The sequence below is a fragment of the Nyctibius grandis genome, chromosome W (genome assembly GCF_013368605.1).
Source record: "Nyctibius grandis isolate bNycGra1 chromosome W, bNycGra1.pri, whole genome shotgun sequence".
NCBI lineage: Eukaryota > Metazoa > Chordata > Aves > Nyctibiiformes > Nyctibiidae > Nyctibius > Nyctibius grandis.
The window spans coordinates 4,387,513-4,414,589 of NC_090694.1; the positions used below are offsets into that span (position 1 = coordinate 4,387,513).

A 27,077-nucleotide genomic window follows, 5' to 3' on the forward strand; every position below is an offset into this window, starting at 1 on the left:
AGAACCCCATTTCTCCCCCAACAAGCCCTCCCTTTTATAGTGAACTTCATGTTAATGTTATAGAATACACCTGTGATTTTTACTTTCAGCTAAGTCCCTTCTAAGTAACTGCACTTTCTGAAACTAACTGCATGTTTTGCAGACAGCGTCTGCTTCCAGGACTGATAACGCTCGAAGTGTATGGGATGGAATACCTTCGTTGGTCAATTTTGGGTCACCTGCCCTGTCCGCTCCTCCCTGCAGGTGCGACCCCCCTTGGGCTCTTCACTCGTAAGCAGTGAGGAATTTAGCAGTGACCTTGGTTTCTCTAAGACTAAGTACAGCAGGAGCCTTTCTGCATAACATCCCTACCGGTGCCTCAGCTGCCATGGATTTAACTGCTAAGGGCCTTGATCACCATGACTGGCCACAAACGGAAACAAAATCTAACAGAAACTTGATTCTATAAATTTTATCCCCAGGAAACCAGGACAGGGTAACTCTGCAAGCAATTTACCAGAGGACCAACTCTACAAACAACTTATGTCACTGGATCTAAGGGTGGTGATATCTCTTTTTCTCTCTCATATTCTCCATCCCCTTTCTCTCTTTCTCAGTGCCTTAACAAACCTAAGACACTTATGACCATGCTGCTTTCCCTGTATTAATAAATTGTTCTTAATTCCATATCAGTTATTTGGTGTCGTTTCACCTTAATTTACTCCAAGGTATTCACGAACTAATTGAGACCAGGTCGTAACAGCACTGTAGAGGGGGATAAAGTCCCCATAGTGCACTTAAGGAATATGTTGGGGAAAACAGTTTGGATTACTCCTGCCTTGAGCAAAGGCAAACCTATTCCTGGGATTGCTTTTGCTCAAGGACCTGGGTGCACCTGGTGGATGATGCAGGAGGATGGGGTAGGAAGGCTCTTCAGAGGGATATGGACAGGTTAGATAGATGGGCCAAGACCCATGGCATCAAATTCAACAAGGCCAAGTGCCAGGTCCTACACTTTGGCCATAACAACCCCATACAGTGCTACAGGCTGGGGGAAGAGTGGTTGGAAAGCGGCCTGGAGGAAAAGGACCTGGGGGTATTGGTGGACAGCTGGCTGAACATGAGCCAGCAGCATGCCCAGGTGGCCAAGAAGGCCAATGGCAAAAAAAAAAAATGGTAACTTAAACTGACAAATGTCTGGGCAACAAGGGAGAACACTTCCCCCCCTCCCCCCCCCCCCCCCCCAAAGGTAGTTCCATCATCATAAATTGAAGAAAACACTGTAACTTCATATTGCTTACTACAGACTTACGGTAGCCGCATTTCTTGCATCCTGCTCTGATGTTATCCTTATTTCCACCTGAAAGTGAAAATTCCATCAATTAGGTGTTACTAAACAGAACTCTCAAGTTTCTTTTCAATCTGTCTTGATAATGTCAATACACAGATAGGAGTGATCGCTCCTCAGAATACTAAGAACACTAAGATCTCTTAAAAAAACTTAAAGAAAACCAAAACGGTGCATTTCTAATGTAACTTTTCTGTGCAGTAACCTATCAGAACAAATTTGGCTAGTATAAACTGGTACGGATCATTTAGCTTCACATAACTTATTGCCAAATCCTCATTTGATTTATTATGAACTTTCCATTATAATTTTAATAATTATTCCACTTCTCTTAAAGCTTATGCATTTGTTCAGTTACAGTACAAACATGGTAATAGCTATCTGACATTCCAGTGATCCATAACCACACACTACAAATGTACTACAAATTCTTGCAGTGCGTGGATGTTGACAGACACTGACTGGAAACTCTGAATTTATATTTTAATTACAAGAACTGTCTTAAAAAGGCAATTAAAAATATAAATAATCACTCCTGAAAAATTACAAGAGGACAGATAGAAGCAATAATAATAATTAAAAAAAAAAACAAACTAGATAAACAAATCGTTAAATGATTCTGAATCCAGGCAACGTGGCACCAAATATAAATAATTAATGGATGCAAGAAAGCAAATGGGGAATTAAGTGAATAACAGAAAAGTCAGTAGATGCTATGCAGGAAGGAGAACCAGAATAGTGCAAATTTCAGGTATAGAAAGCGTGTGATTTTCCCATCTGAGCCCACAGTTAAGTTAAATAGACATAGTAAGACATGACTCAGAAGAAGAGAAACCCCAGAGACCCACCCCCTAAAACCAGATCAGTCTTATTTTTAATCAGCTGAGCCTATTCATAATGAAAGTCACAACTCAATTTCCAAAATCAAAGGGTGCCTTTCTATCTTCCAACTGAATAGAGTATGAAAAAAACAGTGACTTAAACAGTTATATCCATGACAGAAATTAGAGAACCAGAAAGGGTTCAGCTCCATGAATTTAAACTTTGATTTACTGAGGCAAGCATAGTCTTTAGAAAATTCTACTCAAAATAACAGAGAAACCTGTCTGGGGTCTATAAACTCAGCAGTGTTTAGGTTCCCATTTTATAACTGACTGTCTTTTGAGGGAAACCCATGAGAGGTAAGGGGGTAGGAAAAACAGAAGAGAGTGCCAAGAAGCAAGGAACAAAAGTATACCTTTATATTGCAATGTCATATCAAAAAATACTCAAAACAGTATCTGCTTGTTCACTACACTTTGGAACTAGAAAACAAGATCACCCAAACTACCTACTTTGTCTCAGTTTTCTGAAATATTCAATAAACTTCAGCTCGACTGTGTAACAGACCTGTAGGTACAGAAAGATTCAGTGTTCCATGCAAGGGAAGTCAGTACAGTCACGCACATGCTACAAAATCTCCCATAACACATGCAGGTGCCATTTTTCAGAATTTCCAATAGAATCACCCAGCAGAACAGTAATAGAAGAATAGTACTTCACTGCTGAATTTGGTAAAGCTGGCAGGTCAGACAGCTGAAGCTAGCTCTAGTTTTAACGGAATAGCTATTCAGAAGCAACTTGGATATCTTTACACAAAGTTACATCTCACAACACAAATACATTTTTAACTAAGACACAGTCTGTGTTTCACACTGGTGATCATAAAAAAAACTACAAAAAATGTATAGGAGTTAAACCTTTACATAGCAGTAGAAACAGGAATCCCAACCAAGAGTGGTATCTTCCTAGAGCCTGTTGAGAGTTTCCAAAAAAGTTAAGGCCCCTCTACCTAGCTAGAGAACAGGTATACAGAGCTTGATCTTCCTTGCTCCCACCAAATTCTTAAGACTGAAATTTGATTATTATTTTTAGCTTTAAATAATAATGGTAGAAGCAGAGTTTTAGACTAGATGAAGTTTTAGATTATTAAAAGCAAACAAACTACTAGAAGCTTTCTTTTCTCACTCCCTTCTTCCTAAGTGTCAATCCTCAAGAAAATTAACAACTGACACAGCTGCAACCACCACTAAGGACCTCATTCATTCAGTTGAGCACAAGGTTGCAAAAAAAGTTTTGCAAATCTTTGAATGCAAACATGAGATGTCTTCCTCCAGACAGACACACACACACACCCCACCACCCCTCCACCTCCCCTCGGAATGGGAACAATCTTATTAAGGTCTTCTCTTTTCTTAAGATAAATGTTTACCTCTTACCAAAGTTCAGGCTCGTTCAGCTGTTTTCCAAGAAAACACTCATGTCTTAGGATCAATAAAAAATTTATGAAGCAATGGCTACATGTTTGGCTGACATAGATCTAAATACCTTGTAAACAGTGCAAGCGTTTCTGCCTGTACTGTCTCACCATCATTCTCAACGGCTTTATTTAAACAATAATCTAGTAAGACACAAACGTTAATCCAGAACAAAACACAAGGAGGAAAAGCAAGTCTGACAATAACCATTCTTTGGATCAAAGTTTAAAGAAAGTGGCTTATACTAACAGATGATAGGAACATAGCACTTGGTCATCACTCATCCAAAACGTTGGGGAGAGGCCTAGAAGAAAGCAACTGTGTGAAGAGTAAAGTATGACTCATGTCAGAATAAAGGGGAAAAAGTAGAGGCTTCTTAGCAATGTATAAGCAAGTAACCGCAAAATACTAAGCCACTGACAAAAAGACATATAAGGTAATTGGCAATATATAAGCAAGAAACCACAAAATGCTAAAAAGACATATAAGGTAACCTATAAGGGGGATTAAGCCTTTTAGAACAGAAGACAGGATGCGACGAGTAACAGTCAGGAAATCCAGATGTATGCAAGACTGTTGAAGACGCCTACAGAGAGATTGACAAACAACGAGGTAACGGACTGCACATGGGTAAGGAGTTAATACCGAGGAAGACTCCTGACTTCATCCCAAAACGACCACCAGGGGCTACAGAAGACCCTCCAAGCATGAACTGACGCAGGTGCAGTAACAGAAGTTGTGTACCCCCCCCAAACACTGGGAAATCATTTGTAAAAACACGCCTATTCTAGGAAATGTAATGAATATGTATATCATGACCGTTGCATACATATAACCCGGTAAGATAAAAGACCGTGCACTTCCTCTATTTGGTGTGCGAGTTTGTGGTGAGGCAACTCCCCTCACACCCAGCGCTGTTTTGCCTTTGCTTTGCAATAAACCGAAATTATGATTAGCATTTCAGACTGAGGCTTGTTTCTCACAGACTGCATGGCTGTACTCACCAACGGCTGGCCTGACACCCCCTCATCTACCCCCGGCCATCTCCCTCCCTCTCTTCCCTCCCACTATCCCAACAACGGCTAGTTTAGAAAACCAGCTCAGCTGTGCAGACTAGAGCAACGTTTCTCCACCTGCAGCCCCTACGGCGTTAGGGAGATGCACCACCCCCGCCGCCCATCCCCTCCTTACATTTCCCACCGCGAAGCACAGTCACACACCCTCCCCACATAATTTTCCATCAACCCGCCACTTATCTCCCCTTTCCAACATGCTGGCCCTGGGGTCAGTTAGCTATTGCCCCTCCTCTCCTCACAGACCCGGCCAGGAGTCCCTCACCTAGCAAAGCCATACTACCTCCTGCCACCGTCCTCGCCGGCCTAGGCCAGGCCTGCAGCGGTACTTGTCCCCGCTGGAAGGCTTTGCCCGGCGCATTCTCGGACCATACCACTCACAGGGTGGACGGGGGAACTTTAGTACCGGGCGGGAGCCGTGGGGAGGGACTGCACGCGTCTGGAGAAGCCTCCAGGTCTTTCTGAAACGAATTTCCTCCTCAGTGACTCCCGTGGAGACTCTGACTAGGGACTCATCCCTTTCTTCTGTCTTGGCGCTCTCCCCCTCACCTCGCTGGGCTGCATAGAAGCGCCCAAGATGGTGGGAGGTTCGTGGGCGGTAGAGTTAGAGTCGAAGCGTAGCTGAATGTCGGTCTCGGGCAATCACATGCTGGGACGTTTCTTTCCTGATCACGAGCAACAACTACATCCAGGAGTCCCTCACTAACGGTAAGATGAGGCTCGCCCGCGCTGGGGGCAGGGGTTGCGGTGGGCGCGGGGCAGACTGTTGGGAGGAGAGGAGCTGTACTGCAGTGTAGGTGAGGGGGTCGGGTGCTACTTGTGGGTGGTGCGGATGACGAAATTGTGCGCTCCGGTGGGGGGGGGGGAACTTTGCAGGCGAGGGGGCTGTGCTATGTGCGCGCGGGTGGGTTATTCGGGTGAAAGAGGTGCGCGCTTTGTGTGTGGGGGGATTGGAGGCGAGGGGCTTGTGCGCTGTGGTTGCTTTTGAAGGGGGTGGAGGGGAACAGGTGAGGAGAATACGGTGTTTGGGGGGTGGCTGTTTCCGTGTTGTAGTGCTGGTTTGGTTAAAGTTAGTTTGAGGTGTTATAGCTCTTGAAGACATTACCTTAATTTTATTATGATCTCTCTCTGAATTTAATGATATTGTATTGTAAGAGAGGTATAGGCCTTTGGAGACTTAAGGCATAATTATTCTTTTTCCATGTTGTTTCATTGTGGAAGTGATCTAAGTTGTAGTGGACTAAGTTGTGGAGTATCTGAGTTTTTATCATGTGTCAGGTACCAGGCCTTGAAGTCTTATACTTATTGGTTTAGAACTGTATCTTAAGTACTGGAAATACTATGTAGGACTAACAATAGTTACCTGGTGTATTTGAGTATCTACTACTGTTACTAATGTCATGAATTCAGAAGTATTTTTTAACTCAGTAATGATATTCTTTGATCAGTTTCTAAGTTGCAATAAAACTAATGGTGTATTTATCTATATTTTTATAGGTTTTGCTGAGAACAACAGTAGGAGATATCGATATAGAATTATGGTCAAAAGAAGGACCAAAAGCATGTCGAAATTTCACCCAGCTTTGTATGGAAGGTAATGACTGAATGGATAGGAGTTGTTGAAATTATTTCATGTGCAATATTGATACCTCTGTGCCTTTTTTGTAAAATAGTGGTCATAATTATGTTTTAACTTCAATATGTTAACTAATTTATTTGTATTTAGAAAATATTAATGAGCACCCAGAAAGAGAATATTTTTCAAGGTTATTAAAGAACATAATGGAAAAAATATAAATTTTTTTAGTTGGTTTTCTCAAATGGAGTAGATAGCATAGTATTTACTGAAAAGCTGTATGTCAGAGGCTTGGGAAGGCTTATTTTTGGCAAGTCTCTACAAAGTTTAACTTTTCCATTAATGAATGTATGAAATGGCAATGATGTAATACTCGGACATCCTCCAAAAACCTCATTTCCCTGTCACCATCCTTTTTACATTTTCATTTTTTCATAAGTGCTTCTAATGTTTCACTTGCTGTCGTTTTTTGTTGACTGAAGCTCTGTAATATTCTTCACTGAAGCAGTGGGTACCAGAATGAGAAGTTCCCTATTGGGAAAACTGTACCAAGAATTTCTGAAGGACCTAGTACTTCTATGTGTTTTCTAGCTGCTGCTGTTATCCCGTTTATGCATTTATAGGGCAGTTAAGAGTTCTTTTAGCCCTTCTCTCTTCAGGGAAAATAGCAGTCTGGGATTTATGCCTCCAGTTCCACATTCTTATATCTAATGTGGAGATTCTTTGCATGGTAAATCAACTTCTTAGCCCTTGGTAAGTCTTGAGAGTTACCTTCAGGTATTCTGTGTTAAAGAACTGGGCTTTATTTCCTTTCTGAACTTGTCTGACTGCTGTGTACGATCCTATGCTTCGTATGATAAATTTGAGTATTTCTTTTGTGAGTACCCTAGAGTATAACCATTCATGAACGTATCTAGCTATTCTGCAACATTTGCAGCATTTGCTTTGTCTTGCAGCATGCTGCAGATTTTTTTTTTTTAATGAAAAAAAATCAACTGGAAATATATGTCAAGTAAAGTTAAATTTTTATTCCTTTTTTTTCTCTGTATGATCTCATAACCCTTACCTGATATATATATGTGTGTGTATCTATCAATTAAAGAAGATAACTTAGGGAGCAAAATGTACTGCATATTTCATTCTGTGAAAATAATCTGTTTAGGTACAGTGTAGGTGGTGAAAGGGATGACACCTGCGTTTCATGCTGGTGAGTGAAAACGTGAACCATTTGGTGTATGGATATAGATAACTATGTATGTGAGATGTTGGCTGTGATAGAGCATGGTAGTTTTAGCTCTCCTTTTAAGCTGATATATATTGGTAGTATCATTCCAGTGATAATACTGAGAAGCTGACAAGAAAATAACTTGTCAATATCATCTTGTCAGTGATGTGCAGTGCCTTTTGCAGCAGAAACATGACACCACAATTTTTTTCATAAATGTCATCAACAATACTTTGTAGATGACACAGTAACACTGAGCAAGACAGTGGAAAAGGAGGGGGAACCCAGTGGAACTGGCAGAATCCACTTACAGTACTTGTTTTCTGGAACTCCAGATAACTCTGTGTAATCTATATGGAAGTTTGTTTTTTGAGACTGTTTAAATATATTTAATATACTTTTTTTTGGGGGGGGGGGGGGGGGGGGTATTACAATAACACAGTATTTCATGGAGTAGTGCCTGGCTTTATAGTGCAGGGAGGTGATCCCACTGGTACTGGATCAATCTATAGAGTTCCCTTCAAGGTACATATCTGTATATCTTATGCATTAATTTTTGGTTATTCTCTATCAGTTGTTCTTCCTACTGCAAGAAAGCAAACCTTATATTAGAAATTCAGCGTTATTCATATACAGTAATTCATAATATGTTATTCATATGCGGCACATGCAGGACAATCAGGGCATCGGGGCCAGCCAACATGGATTCATGAAAGGCAGGTCCTGCTTGACCAACCTGATCTCCTTCTATGACAAAGTGACCCGCTTAGTAGATGAGGGCAGGGCTGTGGATGTAGTCTATCTAGACTTCAGTAAGGCATTTGACACTGTCTCCCACAGCATCCTCCTAGACAAACTGGCTGCCCGGGGCTTGGATGGGTGGACTCTTTGATGGGTTAAAAACTGGCTGGATGGCCGAGCCCAGAGAGTGGTGGTGAATGGGGCAAAGTCCAACTGGCGGCCGGTCACTAGCGGTGTTCCCCAGGGCTCAGTTCTGGGGCCGGTGCTGTTCAATATCTTTATAGATGATCTAGATGTAGGGATTGAGTGCACCCTCAGTAAATTTGCAGATGACACCAAGCTGGGTGGGAGTGTCGATCTGCTGGAGGGTAGGAAGGCCCTACAGAGGGATCTGGACAGGTTAGATAGATGGGCCGAGACCAACGGCATGAGGTTCAACAAGAACAAGTGCCGGGTCTTATACTTTGGCCACAACAACCCCATGCAGCTCTACAGGCTGGGAGAAGAGTGGTTAGAAAGCGTCCTGGCAGAAAGAGACCTGTGGGTGCTGATCGACAGCTGGCTAAACATGAGCCAGCAGTGTGCCCAGGTGGCCAAGAAGGCCAATGGCATCCTGGCCTCTATTAGGAATAGTGTAGCCAGCCGGTCTAGGGAAGTGATCGTCCCTCTGTTCTCGGCACTGGTGAGGCCGCACCTTGAATACTGTGTCCAGTTCTGGGCCCCGCACTTCAAGAAGGATGTTGAGGTGTTGGAGCGAGTCCAGGGGAGGGCGACCAAGATGGTGAAGGATGTAGAGGGTATGACCTATGAGGAATGGCTGAGGGAGCTGGGGTTGTTTAGCCTGGAGAAGAGGAGGCTCAGAGGTGACCTTATTGCAGTCTACAACTACCTGAAGGGAGGTTGTAGTGAAGTGGGAGTTGGCCTCTTCTCCCGGGCAGCTAGCGATAGGACAAGAGGACACAGCCTCAAGCTTCGCCAGGGGAGGTTCAGGTTGGACATTAGGAAGAATTTCTTTTCAGAAAGGGTTATTAGACATTGGAATGGGCTGCCCAGGGAGGTGGTGGAGTCACCATCTCTGGATGTGTTTAAGAAAAGACTGGACATGGCACTTAGTGCCATGGTCTAGTTGACAGGGTGGTGTCAGGGCAACGGTTGGACTCGATGATCCCAGAGGTCTCTTCCAACCTGATTGATTTTGTGATTCTGTGTAATTGCTTTCATATGTTGCTTCAGTATTTTTGAATACGCCTTTTTGAATTAAGAGTTCTTAAATCTAGCTGTTCTTACATTATGATAAATGTCTAACCTTATTAGCATGAACTTCACAAGGAAAAATAGGGAAAGGGCGAAGAGTAGATGTTGATATGCGACAAACTCAGATGCGGAAATGTACATTCTTTATGCACATTGTATTTCATTTAGCAAAGGTCTCTGAATGTTGTATATGTGTTCATTGCTATTGATACTGGCTCATCTCTTAACCAGGAGACTCAGATCCTGCTAGAGAGAGTGCGAGAGATTTCGGGCCTGCTGCTTTCCCCTGTATATTAGGGGTTTCTTGCAGGCAGTAGTTTTCCACTGTGCTTTGATCTTTCTCACAGCAGGGCAGGAATCTCAGGCATGTTCGATCAGGTGCCTCTGAGTCTTATCACAGGCCTATGTTATCTAACTGCAGATGTTCTACTTGTCAAGCACACAAGACTAAACAACAGTTAGTAGTATGATATATGTGTTTTTCAACACCCCAGGTGCAAGTCACTTGAGCGTATTTGCAATCCTCCTCACCAATCTTCTGTTATATTCCCACATTCCACCCCCTCGCTCTAGAGACCACTTCTGCTGGGGAGGGTAAAGCTGGACATGTACATTTGGGCTTGTGGGGTGTAGCACAGAGTAATTTACAGAGGCACGCAATAAATTCATATAGAAAAAGGAATAAACATATATACGTATACAATAATACTGTTAATCAGGTGTCCCATTCATCCTGTCAGGGAATGAAACCACTCAGCCAGCCAGGCACTATCAGTAGATTGTTCCATGGGATGCTGTAAGTACTGGAGATGTCGAATGTTGTCCTCTATGCTGGCTGATTCATCAGTGATGTTGAAGCAGCATTTATGGTGTTGGAGGAGGAAGTAGTCCACCGTCAATCAATGTTGTAATGTTCAGTGGCATACAGTCGTTACCTACTTGGAAAAAATAGCAATGAGAAACATTAATATCACAATCACTTAGCATAATATAATTGTGTAATACAGCTACTGGCAAGCCAATGAAACACATTGTTAAAAGATCTGCAGCTGTTAATCTTCCCTTAATGTCAAAAGCAGATGAATTAGGTACAGTAGAGGCTGACCAAATCTAAGTATTTACATGTTGGTCTTGCAGAAATGTATCCAGGGCATGTGCTTGTAGTATAAGACTATAAATAAAGCACGATGAGCCAACCTGTGATAGGGAAGGAAAACAGGAGTGTCATCTCCTTCCAGTAATACATATGCCATTGCTTCAGCTCCTTCAGCTAATATTACTCCAGGTTTAATAACCTGATGTGGGGTAATTGCCCACACAGATTGGAGAGCTATGGCTTGTGCTTTTTCAGATTGAACTTCAATTCGATGTTGGATTCGCAACACCAATAACACCATTCCAATGCTTTCTCCTCTAGATAAGGCACAGGTATTCGTCGAAGATACCTGAAATACAAGAACTCGAGAATCTGATATCAACAAAGGATGTAAAATAAGAGGAGAAGTTGGGGTGCAAAACCGTACAGCATTCTCAGGGGTTATTATATAAATCTTCACATCTAGACTAATAGGTTGTGGTCCCACCATGCAATCTGTTGGTGTGAACAATTCCATTTCACCTGTAGTTAATATTTTGGGAGAGATACCATCTGGAAGAATCTCAATCCTCACCACATTTTGTACTGGAGGTGTTGTGATACGCTCATAGGGTGTTTGATTATGAATATTGTGGCTGCTTAACAAAAAAACTGCTTTAGTAAGATGTGAACTCCAATGTTGTAAAGTTTTAGTACTGGTTAGCTTTTTTAATTGTTCCTTCAGCATCCCATTCATTCTTTGAATCAAGCCATTAGCCTGGGGATGGTAGGTAATGTGGGATATCCAATCTATGCCTAGCCCTTGAGCCCAATCTTGGACACTATGTCCACTAAAGTGTGTTCCTTGGTCACTTTGTATTTGGTGAGGAGGTCTGTACTGATGGATGAGTTGTCCTAGTGCTTCAATTGTGTTATGTTGATTAGCATATTGGGTGGACTTAGCATAAAACAGTCCTGACACTGTATCCACAGCAGTAAACACATATCGCCACCCCCTTGACAGAGGCAGGGGGGCCATGTAATCGACCTGCCAGGTATTCAAGGCCCATTGACCCCGTTTTATCCTTCCCCATGGCCTATATAATGCACTTAAATGTAGCTGCGTACAAGTAAGTTTCAACTGTTCGTCCTGCCATCACATCAATACCCAAGATATATTCTTTAATTGGGGCAATTAACACGGTCGAAGTAAATGGTGTAGCATTTTCTATTGTTAAGGTCACCTTAGCTTGGAGGGCAGGAGTCGGATTTCCTCCCAGTCCACAGATCTGTGATGTGGCATCTTTATTGTTAATATTACTATGCAATACAGTAACTTCAGCTCCAGTATCCACCAGAGCTAATACATGTAAACACCCCCCCCCCCCCCCCCCCCCCCCCCAGACCACCACTCTATAGTTAAAGGAACATAAGGGTGTCGGCCCCCCTCACGGTAAGAGGCTACAGTGCATTGCAGTGGCTGTTTTGGCATTTGCCAGGTAGTGTCATGCATTGTGGTGGCAGGCGGGGTGGAGGGTGGGCACGGAGTTGGTGGTGGGGCTAGGGGTGGTCAGCTTTTTCACGTAAACGCTAACTTTTGCCATCTGCAAAATATTTCTGATGTTGTGATCCCGTCTATTTCTGATCGTGGGATGCCGGCTTGTACAAGATCATTCCATGTTTGTTTTCTTGTCGCCCGTGCTGTAACCCCCTTTGCTTTTGCCAGCTTTCCTTTATTCACCACCCAAACAGATGGCCCTGAAATTACAGCCCTAATTTCCCTTAAGGTATTTGCTAGGGCACCTATATTACTTGTAGTACTTGTCACCGCTGGTATAATGCGGGGCTTTAGTGAGGCAGGTGCTCCTCTCAAAAACTACATTTTGATACTTCTCATTACTGGTGCACTGTCTGGATTAGACCCCGCTACTAACGCATGAGCCATCCCCATCTGCCGCACCAAATTAATACCTTCTTCCAATGTGCACCAGCTTACATCTGATCATCATGGGCTATAGGGCTTAATAAATCTTTTTCACCTGCTAATAAATGAATAGAGGCAGCCTCACTGTCCCAAGCTCGCAAAATCCATGCCAGTATGCCTTCCCCGCTCTTCTGCTGATAGATCTCTAAAAATTCCCTTAACTCTTTTGGAGTGTAAGTACGTGTGACCTGCACTCCCCCGTCTGCTTGTTCCTGCTGCCCCATCATTTGTATGAGGGGTCGTGCTTCCACCACCTCCCTGCCTTTTAAGTCCAGATCAAATTCAAACTCAGTCTCAGAGTCCGAGGATTCACTCTGAATATTTCCATCCCATTCCTCAGGATCCCATGACCGTTTTGCGGTGAGAGCATAAACTTGGGAAATTGAAACCTTACTTTTTCCATATTTATCCCTTTGTCTATTAGCAATACGTGCTACCACCCTCTCTATGTTATCTTGCAGCCCATAGCACCGCTCTGCTTGAATAGTAATTACTTCTTGCGCGATCACCTTTGCATCCTGTAAAGTGCCGACTTCCTTCTCTAATTCTCTCACTCTACTCCGTAATGCAACATTTTCATGGTGAAAAGCTCTAAGATTGGTAGCTAACAACCATCCCAATCTCCCCGCTAATTTACGAGAAGAATCTGATGCCGTTTTCCATGGCAACCCGCGCACAGCCGTGTCAGTTGCCTGGGGTGTCATCGCCACCCCGTCATCTATTTCAGGCCATGCTTCTGGCGGAGCCAATGTAGCCAGGAAAGTGGCCACGGGGGCCCAGTCCTCAGTATTGGGCCATCCCAGAATGCGGGGAGTCACCGTCACGGCCTCCCCAGTTCCCAACTTCTTTTTCAGACATGGCATGGCTGTTCCTGGATCCTGCCGACTACACCAAAATGTGTGAGCTGACACAGGCAGGATGCAGGAACAATCACAAAACCACGGATAAAATGCAAAGAGCAAATTTATTCCCGTTACCTCGCAAACCAGGGGATCTCCAAAGCAGCACCCGGGGCAAAGGCACGCAAGCGGGGACGCAGGCACCATGGAGCTCGGTTCCTGCTAGAGAGAGAGCGAGAGATTTCGGGCCTGCTGCTTTCGCCTGTATATTAGGGGTTTCTTGCAGGCGGTAGTTTTCCACTGCGCTTTGATCTTTCTCACAGCAGGGCAGGAATCTTAGGCATGAACGATTAGGTGCCTCTTAGTCTTATCACAGGCCTCTGTTATCTAACTGCAGATGTTCTACTTGTCAGGCACACAAGACTAAACAACAGTTAGTAGTATGATATATGTGTTTTTCAACACCCCAGGTGCAAGTCACTTGAGCATGTTTACAATCCTCCTTGCCAATCTTCTGTTATATTTCCACAGTGCAATATTGTACTATTGCAATCTGTTATTAAGCTTCTAGTTATTTTACATGAATTAGGATTTTTCCCTAAATACAGTGGGTGTTATGCACGAAAAGCAGGTGCGGATCCCTCAGGGATGAGGCATGACACTCAGCAGGTGAAAGCTTTGGCTTTTTTGAAAGTGTAGCATTACCACAGTGAGAGCCCCAGGACACTGATGCTAGTCAAAATGGGGACCCGATGCAGCGTAGCCCTGCTTGGGGGTGAGGCTCAAGGGAAAACACTGCAGGGGTGGATAATAAAACTTGTTCTGATTAACATATCATACATATGCAGTGTTTTGTTTTGCTCATTAGCAAACTTGCTGATATAATGCAGATGCTGTTGTCTGAATTCTGAGATCTGCAGCTGGCTGCCACTTGGCGCCCATGCAAGGGTATGTGCAGATGTGGGGGAGCAAACTATCCTGGGTTACTGTGACAGCAGGATAAGATGTGCTTTGGACTCTACATACTTGGATGGGGGAGGTGAACTATCCTGGGTTACTATGGCAAAGTCTTCTCGTGTCCTACAAGCGGTTAATAAGAATGATAGTTTTACAAGAAAAACATGCAATGCAGTTACTTTGAAAAATGCTTTGGATTTTTTTAATATTGGAGGTGTTGTCCGAAAAGCGTATTCGAGCCTGGTGTGCAATTAACCAATCTCACGTGCTCAGGAGAGATATTGTATTTATTCTGCGCAGGGTGCTTGGTGGAATCATCCACGAAGTTTGTACCACGAAGTGAACACAAAGCTAGAGCATACCCTTAGGAATGAGATATTTTATACCCAAGCTCACATGATATTTTATCCTATTTTCAGATGCATTTGTGTAGGCATTCTGTAAGCTGCTGGCTCTGCTCGTGGAAGGTCAGTGTCAAGGTTTAAAGCTTGGCTGGCTATTAAACGAAGGACAGATGCTCTCTATTAACCCTCTCCTTCCCCAGACGGGGAAAGGAAAAGAGAAAAGGGAGACAGACTTACCGGTTGGAAAATTAAAACAGCTTTATTAAAACAATATCAATGAAAAAGAGTATAATAATAACAATGAAAATAATTAAATATATACAAACCAAGGTCGAGCTCCCCGATGATGATCATGTCACCACTGGCGCTGCAGGGCAGGCACTGGGAAGTCTCAGACTGGACTCAGCGGCAGATGGGAACTGCATTCAGGAATGCACGGATTAGGATCGAAGGCAGAAGAATGGACAGAGTCCTCTTCAGACACTGGCCACAGAAGAAAGCGTGACCCTCGTGATCCCCCCGCTTTATACTGAAAATGGTGTGTATGGGATGGAATACCTTGTTGGTCAATTTTGGGTCACCTGTCTTGTCCACTCCTCCCTGGAGGTGTGACCCTTCTATGGGTCTTCACTCTTAATTAGTGAGGAATTTAGCAGTGACCTTGGTTTCTCTAGGAATAAGTCTAAGTGAGAGCCTTTCTGCATACCATTCCTACTGTTACCTTAGTAATAACTAATAAACTTCAGGCATTATCAATCCTAGAAGCGGACACTGTCTGAAAAACATGTAGTGAACTTCAGAAAGTGCAGTTTCTTCTAAGTAACTTAACTGAGGGGGGGAAAAAAAATTACTGAAAGGATAATTGGTTCTGTTCTAGTCCAAACCAGGACAGTCAGTGTGCTGTTTATGGTTATTCCACTCATTTTAGGGTAGTAGCAGTAGTAGTATAGCCAAATGGGTTATCTTGACTTAAAAGAGGGTTTTATTGGATGAGTTTTTAGCAGTTGGGAGCCATAGCCTTGGGAGACACTGTTTAGTACCACAAGTAATATCAATTTCTAGACTCTTCTTATTTTCCAAATGATAGCCTGGCATCTTCTGGTATGAAAATCAAAGGTATAATATTGTTTGATATAAGTAAGGTGTTATTAACTTTGAGGTCTGATGAGATAAAGCAAGGTAAACATTATCAAGTTTCATTGTCTGGAATATAACCTTTTTTTGTAAGTGTACTAGAGATTGATAATATTTTCATGGGACTTCACCACTCACTGTAGTCCAAGTGTGTGTTGAGCAGACAGAGATGTGGGAGGTGTAAATATGAAACAAAAAGTTGTATCCACCATACATAGCTTGAAGGAGAATGTCTACTAACATATCAGAGGACCAAGAAACATCTGATATCTATCAAATTGTTCATATCATCAGATATTTAAATATGTTAATAGAATAAATGAACTAAACATTTTTTTCAGAATACTGTCTTTTAACATGCATGACTTTTTCTACAAATCTGTATTCATTTGTATCAGTCATGTTTCTTTTAATACAAATCCATTTGTGAAGTCAGGAGTTTACACATCTGTTTCAGAGAAATAATATGGAAACAATAGACACCTTTTCAAATTCATGGTACTGAGATCCAAGACCACTTCTTCTAAATGCAATCATACTTGGAGTGCTCAGATGGTGAAGTTAATTTTAGTCATTTCAGTATACATTTGAACCTTTTGTGTATGTTTTAAAAATAATTTGAGACCCTTTCTAATTTTGTATTAGATATGAAACCTCAGGGAAAAATAATTTCCCACTCATTCTGGCAAGTTGTTAAAGAAATTCCACAGGTCTATTGGTTTTTTTGGAAAGTTTAAACATAAACTTCAAAATATAGAATAGCTGTTTACATGAAGGAATGTATACAGATAAAATAAGTGTTTGCCATCATTGCAATGGGAATCAAATTTATCAGCATTACATCAAGTTTGTAAAATGGCAGTGGCTTGAGATGATCATCTGAAGGCTTTAGAGTAAACGGTCCTCTTCTAGTTTGGTAATTAAAAATATTATTTTTACATTTGTTTTCATCCTGTAGGTGGAGCACAGGTGCTACACATTTGTGGTTATCAGCTTTTAAAAATTTTTGCTGCTTGTTTGCAAGACATGCAGTGTGGAAATAGAGTACAGTTGACTGTACAGTTTTTCCCTGTACAGTCAACAATTTCAGTTGCACCCTTATAATGGGTGTGCTATTAAATAGCAATATGAAATAGGTGTCTAGAATAGCTAAACTACTGAGGAAGAAAAGCTGACTCTTCTTTTTGAATAGTTAGCATCACTTGAATATAACTGTATTTCCTATTGTATATTTTTCTCCTAATAATCCTATGAAGTGCGATTGAACTAAGTAATTGCATTTCTTTTGGCTTATAAGCCATCAGTGACTATCATAAGGAGATAAATAGTAATAGCAGTATTTACTAATAACTTCTACTGTAGTTAATATGAGTACAAGTTGGGGATAGACCTGTTGGAGAGCAGCGTAGGGGAAAGGGACCTGGGGGTCCTAGTGGACAGCAGGATGACCATGAGCCAGCAGTGTGCCCTTGTGGCCAAGAAGGCCAATGGCATCCTGGGGTGTATTAGAAGGGGTGTGGTTAGCAGGTCAAGAGAGGTTCTCCTCCCCCTCTACTCTGCCCTGGTGAGGCCGCATCTGGAATATTGTGTCCGGTTCTGGGCCCCTCAGTTCAAGAAGGACAGGGAACTGCTAGAGAGAGTCCAGCGCAGAGCCACGAAGATGGTTAAGGGAGTGGAACATCTCCCTTATGAGGAGAGGCTGAGGGAGCTGGGTCTCTTTAGCTTGGAGAAGAGGAGACTGAGGGGTGACCTCATTAATGTTTATAAATATGTAAAGGGCAAGTGTCATGAGGATGGAGCCAGGCTCTTCTCAGTGACATCCCTTGACAGGACAAGGGGCAATGGGTGCAAGCTGGAACACAGGAGGTTCCACTTAAATATGAGGAAAAACTTCTTTACGGTGAGGGTGACCGAACACTAGAACAGGCTGCCCAGAGAGGTTGTGGAGTCTCCTTCTCTGGAGACATTCAAAACCCGCCTGGACGTGTTCCTGTGTGATATGGTCTAGGCAATCCTGCTCCGGCAGGGGGATTGGACTAGATGATCTTTCGAGGTCCCTTCCAATCCCTAACATTCTGTGATTCTGTGATAGTAGCTATATTGCCACTCCTTTGTATTCTAGTTTTTGTATGTAGAATGCATGTTGCTTGTCATAGGTAAAATAAAAATAATTTTGTGAAGCTTTAGACATCTACTGTGTGTGTATATACAGGAAATTATTTGTTTCAACCTCAAAATAAAGGTCTATAACACTGAGGGATTGGACTGGGCTGCTGGCAGCCCTGACCTTGAAGGAATGGAGCTATGTCCTTGAAACGGTTAAACCTGAGAGTGAAGAGGAATTTAGCAAGAAAACAGGATGTGAGAAAAACAAGATACAGAGTGACATTGCAGCTGCCAACCATGGACTTGTGGCCGGCGCGTGACAGCCAATCGGCGGTTGTGGTCAGGTGCGTGAACAGTGAGTGCAACCAATCATAAAGCTAGTCAGCTAGAGGGGGAAGGTATAAAAAATGGAGTAAAATAAACGCAGGCGCTTTTTTGCTTTTTTGCTTTTTTGCTTTTTTGCTTTTTTGCTTTTTTGCTTTTTTGCTTTTTTGCTTTTTTGCTTTTTTGCTTTTTTGCTTTTTTGCTTTTTTGCTTTTTTGCTTTTTTGCTTTTTTGCTTTTTTGCTTTTTTGCTTTTTTGCTTTTTTGCTTTTTTGCTTTTTTGCTTTTTTGCCTGCTTGGAACTATCCTTCTGTCTCTTGTCTTTATTTGACCGCCGTGACAAATATAATGACAAATGGTGCCCCATGTGAGGCACAACCAGAGCATTTAGAGGTGCTGAGAGACCGCGGACGACGAGCGGTGATGGCGGTGCCCAACGTAGCTGAGACAGGCGGAGTGAGCCTGGGGTCTGGACCACTGTAACAGACACCGAGAGAGGTGAGCTGTTGGGGACTGATTAACATGGGTGCTAAAATTTCAGCCAAGGAAAAATCCATACTAACGATATTGATGAGCATACTCAAAAAGAGGGGCATCAAATATGAGGAGAATGCCCTGAGAACATTGCTGGTGTGGTGGAAAAAGAATGATTTACCAGCTACGGCGCAGACTGCTTTCGAAGTTAGCACGTGGCATAGCGCTGGAACGTCTCTGTTTGAGGCTTCCTCAAGGGAGGACAAGATCGCCACTGCGTCGTTGACAACGTGGAGATTAGTTATAGACTCACTGGAGCAAGTGAAGGCGGACAGAGAGGCAAAGGTGGCGGCTGAGGCGGCTACAGCTCCTTTCACAGTGACTTTGCCCTCCGTGCCACCAGAGCCCCCCCCACTGCCCTCCGTGCTACCAGACCCCCGCCCTCCGCCCATAGAACAGCAGCGGAACATTGATCCTTCTACCGTCCCGTTACCCGAATCCGAGACTGAGCCACCCTTAATAGACCTTTCTGAAGAGATGGAAACAGGACATAGTTGTTGCAGAGCCCGAGGGTCGGGAAAGTCAGGTGGTAGCGTGGAGGAGTTATTCACGCTGCAGCCAGTCCAGGTTACTGTGTCTGGCCCGGACCCGGCCAGGTTCTGGAGAAAATTGAGAGCACGCACTTGCGGATGGTGATTTCGGGGCCGCAGCTGCTATGGGTGGCAGGGTATTAGCTTGCCCGGTATATCGAGGGGATGGAAGCGGCCCACCCGAATGGGAGCCATTCAATTGGGGAGTGATTTGCCTTAGACAAACAAATATAAAACGGGGCTGCTAAAGAAGTGTTATTACTACAGTTAGTGAAGGACAATGCAAACGAGGACTGCAGGAAAGTTATTGCAGGGATGGCAAATCGCACCCCCACCTTAACCGAACTAATGGATGCTTGCGGGAAAGTAGGAACCACCACATTTCAGATGGAGCATTTAACAAAAACATTTGCGGCAGCAGTTAAGGTAGTTCATCGTTGTTATACATGTGGGCAAGAAGGTCACTTTAAGAAAAATTGCCCTAAGAAGTCGAAGCTGAGTGGGGGAGGTAACTCTGTTTTGATGTGTCATCACTGTGGGAAGTTGGGGCATCTTGTGAAGCTGTGCAGGTCTAAGTATAATGCTCAAGGTCAGCTGATAACAACCAGCTGAAGAGTGCAGGGAAACTGGAGAAAGAACGGAGGGAGGAACCGTGTGCTGACACAAATGAATATTCCCAGCCAGTTCCAGGCCTATGCAGTCAACTTGCAGCCCGAACCGCAGGGAGCGCCGGACTGGATGTTACCACAGCAACCGCAATCACAATAGAGAATAGCAGAGTGCATAAGGTTCCATTGAATGCCGTGGGACCCATTGGAAACGGGTTAAGTGCACTATTACTCGGACGTCCTAGTGTAACCTTGCAAGGTCTATTTGTTTTACCAGGAGTTATTGATGCAGACTATATGGGTCAAATTTGTGCGATGGTATGGACCCCTACGCCCCCCCGTGTCAATTTCCAAACATAGCCGGATCGTGCAGTTGATTCCTTTCCGAGCACAAGTCACTTGAAAACAGGATAAGATCAGAGGGGAGGGGGGATTCGGTTCGACAGGAACGCCACAGATCTTTTGGGCTCAGAGCATACAGAATACCCACCCAACTTTAACTTGTACACTCACCTTCGCCAAAGGAACCCCCTCGACAATATGGGTGACTGGGATGACTGATATGGGAGCAGATGTGACTGTCATATCTGCACGTATATGGCCTTGATCCTGGCCCACCTGCTCGGCTGGCTCCATGCTGGCGGGAGTATGTGGTGCGACACAGTGTCCAGAGCTGATTTATGGTGCAAGTTCGAAGCCCTGAGGGTCAGACAGCAACAGTGCGACCCTACGTGATTGATGTCCCCTTGAATTTGTGGGGACGGGATGTTCTGAGACAATGGGGAGTGGTCATTGGTACACAAAAGGATTTTTAATAGGGGCCACTGTTGTGGAGGGTGCACAGAGACCACCTCTGCCTCTAACTTGGCTAACAAACACCCCCGTTTGGGTAGAGCAGTGGCCCCTTCCTGAAGAAAAGTGTGTAGCCCTCTGACAATTAGTGGAAGAACAAGTAGCACAAGGTCACTTAGAACCTTCCCATAGCCCCTGGAACACCCCTGTGTTTGTGATTAAGAAAAAGTCAGGTAAATGACGACTACTGCAGGATCTGCGGAAAGTAAATGACGTGATGGAGGGGATGTGGGCCTTACAACCAGGCATGCCCTTTCCAACTATGATCCCACGAAACTGGGACATTTTGGTTATTGATCTGAAGGATTGTTTTTTCACCATCCCTTTACATGAAACTGACAAATGCAAATTTGCTTTTTCAATACTTAGTAGGAACAACATGGCGCCTTGTCAACGATATCAGTGGACGGTATTACCGCAAGGCATGAAAACAGTCCCACAATATGTCAATGGTATGTAGCAAAGGCGTTGACACCAGTACGGGAGCAATTTCCACAGGTATACTGTTATCATTGCATGGACGATATTCTTGGGTCAGCTGCAGATAAAGCAGAACTTCAACAAGTATATCCAGCTCTGCGGCAATCATTGGCTACTTTTGGGCTGTGTATAGCTCTGGAAAAACTTCAGCAGCAGGCCCCATGGAAGTACTTGGGAGTTAAGGTCTTGGATCAGACAATTGAGCCACAATCCATCCAATTCCGAGTAAATGTAAAAACCCTGAATGATGTGCAGAAATTATTGGGAATCATCAATTGGGTAAGGCCATACTTGGGCCTCCCGACTGCTCAATTGAAGCTGCTCTTTGACCTGTTGAAAGGAGACACTGATTTGATGTCTCCCTGGTCACTGACAGTGGAAGCCACCTTGGCTTTAGAGGAAGGGGCCAATGGTATGCGACAGAAAAAGGTACATCCTGTGGATTTAGAGACGCCAGTAAGTTTATATGTAGCCATTGCCAACTATCATCCCATGGGATTACTGGGCCAGTGGAATGAGCGCTGGCAGGATCCGCTACATGCTCTAGAGTGGCTGTTTTTATCCGTTCAACCACGAAAAACAGTGAGCACTCAGATTGAGCTGATATCGAAAATAATCACAAAAGGACGCACACGATGCATTCAACTCACGGGCCGAGACCCCATTCGACTGATAATTCCCATTGAACGCGATTATGTAAGCTGGTGTATGGCAAACAGTTTACCATTTCAGTTGGCCCTGGAAGGATTTGAAGGGCAGGTATCTTATCATCTTCCCAGTCACAAATTATTACAAGCTCATTCAGAGTTACAAGTGATTCAAAAGCCGCTGGCAGCGGATAGCCCAGTACAAGGCCCCACGGTCTTTACTGACGGCTCTGGAAAATCGGGAAAAGCAGTAGTTACCTGGTATGACGGAAGGTAATGGCAGGAATTGGTGCATTTAGTACAGGGATCACCTCAAATGGTTGAACTTAGTGCTGCCATTGTTGCTTTTAAAACATTTTCGCATTGTGCTGTAAACATTGTTACGGACTCTGCTTATGTAGCAGATATTGCGCAGCGTGTTGATCGTGCTCTACTCAAAGAGGTAAACTCAGAACAATTATTTTCATTGCTAAAAATGCTATGGACTGTAGTGAACCAACGTATGCCTAGGTATTATATCTTGCATATTCGCAGCCACACTAGTCTGCCAGGATTCATATGTGAAGGGAATGTGCGTGCCGACGCTCTCACAGCCCCTGCTTGGACCCCTCCAGTGCCAGACCTAGTTCATCAAGTGTTTCTGTCTTACCATTTTTTTCACCAAGGGGCTCGGGCATTAGTCCGTCAATTCAAGATCTCTTTTGCAGACGCGAAATCTATCGCCGCCGCTTGTCCGGAGTGTCAACACCTAGGACCTGGACTGGTGTTTCCACGCAGGGTTAACCCGCGCGGCTGCCAAGCCTTGGACCTGTGTCAAACGGACGTAACACATATTCCCTCTTTTGGTCGCTTACAATATGTTCACGTCTCTGTGGATATTTTTTCTAAGGTCGTGTGGGCATCGGCCCATGCCGGCGAGAAAGCAATCGACGCCATCTCACATCTTCGGCGAGCCTGGGCTGCCCTTGGGATTCTGAAACATATTAAGACAGACAACAGGCCGACGCATGTATCTGCACGCATGGCCCGATTTCTCGCCTCCTGGGGGGTGGAACCTGTTACTGGCATTCCTCATTCCCCAACCGGCCAGGCCATTGTGGAACGAGTGCACCACACTCTGAAGCAACTTCTTGAAAAACAAAAAGGGGGAATGAGCTCTGAGACCCCCGCATGCTCGCCTATGGAAGGCTGTGTACACATTGAATCATTTAACTGTGCCAGCCGGGAAAGAGTGTCCTGTAATTATCTCTCATTTTTTGTCTTTGCAGGGAGGCGATCCTCTTGTCAGGGCAAAGGTTTTAGCACGCGACCTGCAAACGGGAAGGTGGACAGGCCCATGGGATTTAATTACCTGGGGACATGGGTATGCTTGTGTCTCCACAGATGCAGGGCCACGGTGGTTTCCCACCGGCTGTGTTAAGCCTGCTTTGGATCCTGGAGCTGACAAGAGGACACCAGCCGATAGTCCTTCTGCCGACACCTTGGGAGGGGAGTCACAACGTTTGTGTGACTCTGATGCAGAGCCTGAACCAGACGCAGTTTTGTGCCTCCTTAGCTCAGCCTGAACAACCCTTTCATACATGTCTAGTGGGGGTCCCCTTAAACGGATCTGAAAGCAAAAATTACCAAAGGGTTTATTCCTAATTTGTGGGGATAGGGCTTGGCCAGGGCTGCCCAGTAAGAAGGTGTGAGTTCCGTGTACCATAGGCAAATTAAGTCTACTAATGCCTACGCAAAAAGTCATACTAAACCATACTAACTTACATAAGGCCAGGCAAAAAAAAGAAGTGTCACTACCATAGGGATAGAATGTAACGATGCTGCCCAAGGGTTGACGCAACTGCAAAATTTAGCTTGCTGGGTTGCAAAAAGAGCTAACCAGACTTCTAGAGTTTTAGAAACATTAGCCAACGATGTAGATAGTATCCGACATGCTACCTTGCAAAATAGAGTTGCTATAGACTTTTTATTGTTAGCGCGTGGTCATGGGTGTCAGGATTTTGATGGGATGTGTTGTGTGGATCTGAACGATCACTCCAAATCAATTCATAAGCAAATCAAAGAACTAAGGGATGCAACGCAGAAAATACGAGAGGGTCGTATTTTGATGTCTTCTGCAAATACATCAACAGCAAAAGGAGGGTCAAGGAGAGCCTCCACCACTTGCTGAATGAGGAGGGTAATGTAGTGTCAGGGGATGAGGAAAAGGCAGAGGTGCTCAATGCCTTCTTTGCCTCGGTCTTTAATGTCAAGACCGGTTGTCCTCAGGAGACTCAGCCCCCAGAGCCTGAAGTCAGGTGCGGGGGGCTGTGTGAAGCCCCTGTAATCTAGGAGGAGATGGCTAGTGACCTGCTGTGGCAATTGGACACCCACAAGGCTATGGGCCCAGATGGGATTCACCCCAGAGTAATGAAGGAACTGGCAAAGGAACTTGCCAAACCACTGTCGATTATCTACCGACAGTCCTGGTTAACTGGAGAAGTTCCAGCTGACTGGAAATTAGCAAACGTAATGCCCATCTACAAGAAGGGTCAGAAGGATGATCTAGGGAACTATAGGCCTGTCAGCCTGACCTCTGTGCCAGGCAAGGTGATGGAAGAGATCATCCTGAGTGCCATTACATGGCACATGCAGGACAATCGGGGCATCGGGGCCAGCCAACATGGATTCATGAAAGGCAGGTCCTGCTTGACCAACCTGGTCTCCTTCTATGACCAAGTGACCCACTTAGTAGATGAGGGCAGGGCTGTGGATGTAGTCTATCTAGACTTCAGTAAGGCATTTGACACTGTCTCCCACAGCATCCTCCTAGACAAACTGGCTGCCTGGGGCTTGGATGGGTGGACTCTTTGATGGGTTAAAAACTGGCTGGATGGCCGAGCCCAGAGAGTGGTGGTGAATGGGGCAAAGTCCAACTGGCGGCCGGTCACTAGCGGTGTTCCCCAGGGCTCAGTTCTGGGGCCGGTGCTGTTCAATGTCTTTATAGATGATCTAGATGTAGGGATTGAGTGCACCCTCAGTAAATTTGCAGGTGACACCAAGCTGGGTGGGAGTGTCGATCTGCTGGAGGGTAGGAAGGCCCTACAGAGGGATCTGGACAGGTTAGATAGATGGGCCGAGACCAACAGCATGGGGTTCAACAAGAACAAGTGCCGGGTCTTACACTTTGGCCACAACAACCCCATGCAGCGCTACAGGCTGGGGGAAGAGTGGTTAGAAAGCGGCCCGGTGGAAAGAGACCTGTGGGTGCTGATCGACAGCTGGCTAAACATGAGCCAGCAGTGTGCCCAGGTGGCCAAGAAGGCCAATGGCATCCTGGCCTCTATTAGGAATAGTGTAGCCAGCCGGTCTAGGGAAGTGATCGTCCCTCTGTTCTCGGCACTGGTGAGGCCGCACCTTGAATACTGTGTCCGGTTCTGGGCCCCGCACTTCAAGAAAGATGTTGAGGTGTTGGAGCGAGTCCAGGGGAGGGCGACCAAGATGGTGAAGGATGTAGAGGGTATGACCTATGAGGAATGGCTGAGGGAGCTGGGGTTGTTTAGCCTGGAGAAGAGGAGGCTCAGAGGTGACCTTATTGCCGTCTACAACTACCTGAAGGGAGATTGTAGTGGAGTGAGAGTCGGCCTCTTCTCCCAGGCAACTAGCGATAGGACAAGAGGACATAGCCTCAAGCTTCGCCAGGGGAGATTCAGGTTGGACATTAGGAAGCATTTCTTCACAGAAAGGGTTATTAGACATTGGAATGGGCTGCCCAGGGAGGTGGTGGAGTCACCATCTCTGGATGTGTTTAAGACAAGACTGGACATGGCACTTAGTGCCATGGTCTAGTTGACAGGGTGGTGTCAGGGCAATGGTTAGACTCGATGGAAGAGACCTCTGGGATCAACCTGATTGATTCTGTGGGTCATGGGTTCTTAAATGACTGGTTGGGTCACCTGGGACTCGGGGGATGGCTGACAGGATTGATAAAGATGGGACTTATGGGATTGTTTGTAGTTTGTATCATCATGCTTGTGTTACCATGTTTGTTTTCTTGTTTGTAAAGGGCCCTGCAGTGGATGATAAACACGCCCTATTTGGTTGAAAAACAAAAAGGGGGAATTGAGGGATTGGACTGGGCTGCTGGCGGCCCTGACCTTGAAGGAATGGAGCTATGTTCTTGAAACGGTTAAACTTGAGAGTGAAGAGGAATTTAGCAAGAAAACAGGATGTGAGAAAAACAAGATAGGAGTGACATTCCAGCTGCCAACCATGGACCATGATTGGCGCGTGACAGCCAATTAGCAGTTGTGGTCGGGCGCGTGAACAACGAGTGCAACCAATCATAAAGCTAGCCAGCTAGAGGGGGAAGATATAAAAAATGGAGCAAAATAAACGCAGGCGCTTTTTGCTTTGCTGCCTGCTTGGAACTATCCTTCTGTCTTCTGTCTTTATTTAACCGCCGTGACAAATATAACGACATAACACTTCTTGAGGTGTAATTCCTCTGACTTTTTTTTTTCTCCATTTGTTAAAAGGCAGGGTGAAATAATTAGTTTACTTACAGATATCCGCACTTGGTCAAATGACTTGCATCCCCACTGTCATCTAGGCACAATAGTAATAAAAATAGTTAATAATGCTAGGCAGACATACTCAAGTTCTTGTTAAGTCCATTTCAGACCATGCAGTAAAAGTTATCTAAAAGCACCGTAGAATAAACATATAAAAATTCATATAGTTCTAAGGCACCATGACATTTTCTTAGTATCTGAATAAACACTGACACACTGAGCATGCAAGATTGCTTTCCTAAATCTCTCCCATAGTACTGTGGTGTAGAACAGCCAAAGGCAATTTTATGTGTGATCTCATGGAAGTCTTTTAAGACCTTTGAATCAAGACTTTTTCTTCTCTTTGTAAATCTGCAATTGTTGTAAATGAAGAATTGATAATTTTTATTCATAAATTAATAATGTATGGTAGAATATTTTATTCTAAATGCATTTACTATGCACTTGTTACCTTGTGCTTATAATGCAGGCATCGTAATGAAAAGAAATAAAAATCATTTTGGAATGATTCAGGCTCCAGGCAGGCTGCAGACCTCCCTGTGATGGGGGTCAGCTCTGCATATTGGGCCCTCAGATCCCTTTAGGAAGGAGTCTCCAACCACTAAAACTCTTCTCTTC

At 44.4% G+C, this 27,077-nt stretch overlaps 2 long non-coding RNA genes across 4 annotated transcripts in view; one reads left to right on the forward strand and one right to left on the reverse strand.

The window, feature by feature from the left end:
* Nucleotides 1-1,287: 1,287 nt before the first annotated feature.
* Nucleotides 1,288-5,028, reverse strand: LOC137675802 (uncharacterized). Of its 2 annotated transcripts, none has more exons than XR_011050010.1 (3): nt 4,981-5,028; nt 2,662-2,716; nt 1,288-1,339 (listed from the first exon to the last, which is right to left on the reverse strand). It is a non-coding gene; the product is annotated as an uncharacterized lncRNA (long non-coding RNA). The 2 variants fall into 2 exon arrangements; XR_011050009.1 differs by having other exon boundaries at nt 4,963-5,028.
* Nucleotides 5,029-5,281: 253 nt separating this feature from the next.
* LOC137675768 (uncharacterized) overlaps nt 5,282-27,077 on the forward strand; it is a 29,554-nt gene continuing 7,758 nt past the window's right edge. Inside the window, exons 1-3 of one of the 2 annotated variants that reach the window (XR_011049992.1) lie at nt 5,282-5,405; nt 6,195-6,291; nt 15,066-16,161. This is a non-coding gene — a long non-coding RNA (uncharacterized lncRNA). Of the gene's footprint in view, nt 5,406-6,194; nt 6,292-15,065; nt 16,162-27,077 lie in introns of those variants that run through there. The other variant, XR_011049993.1, reaches the window with a different exon arrangement.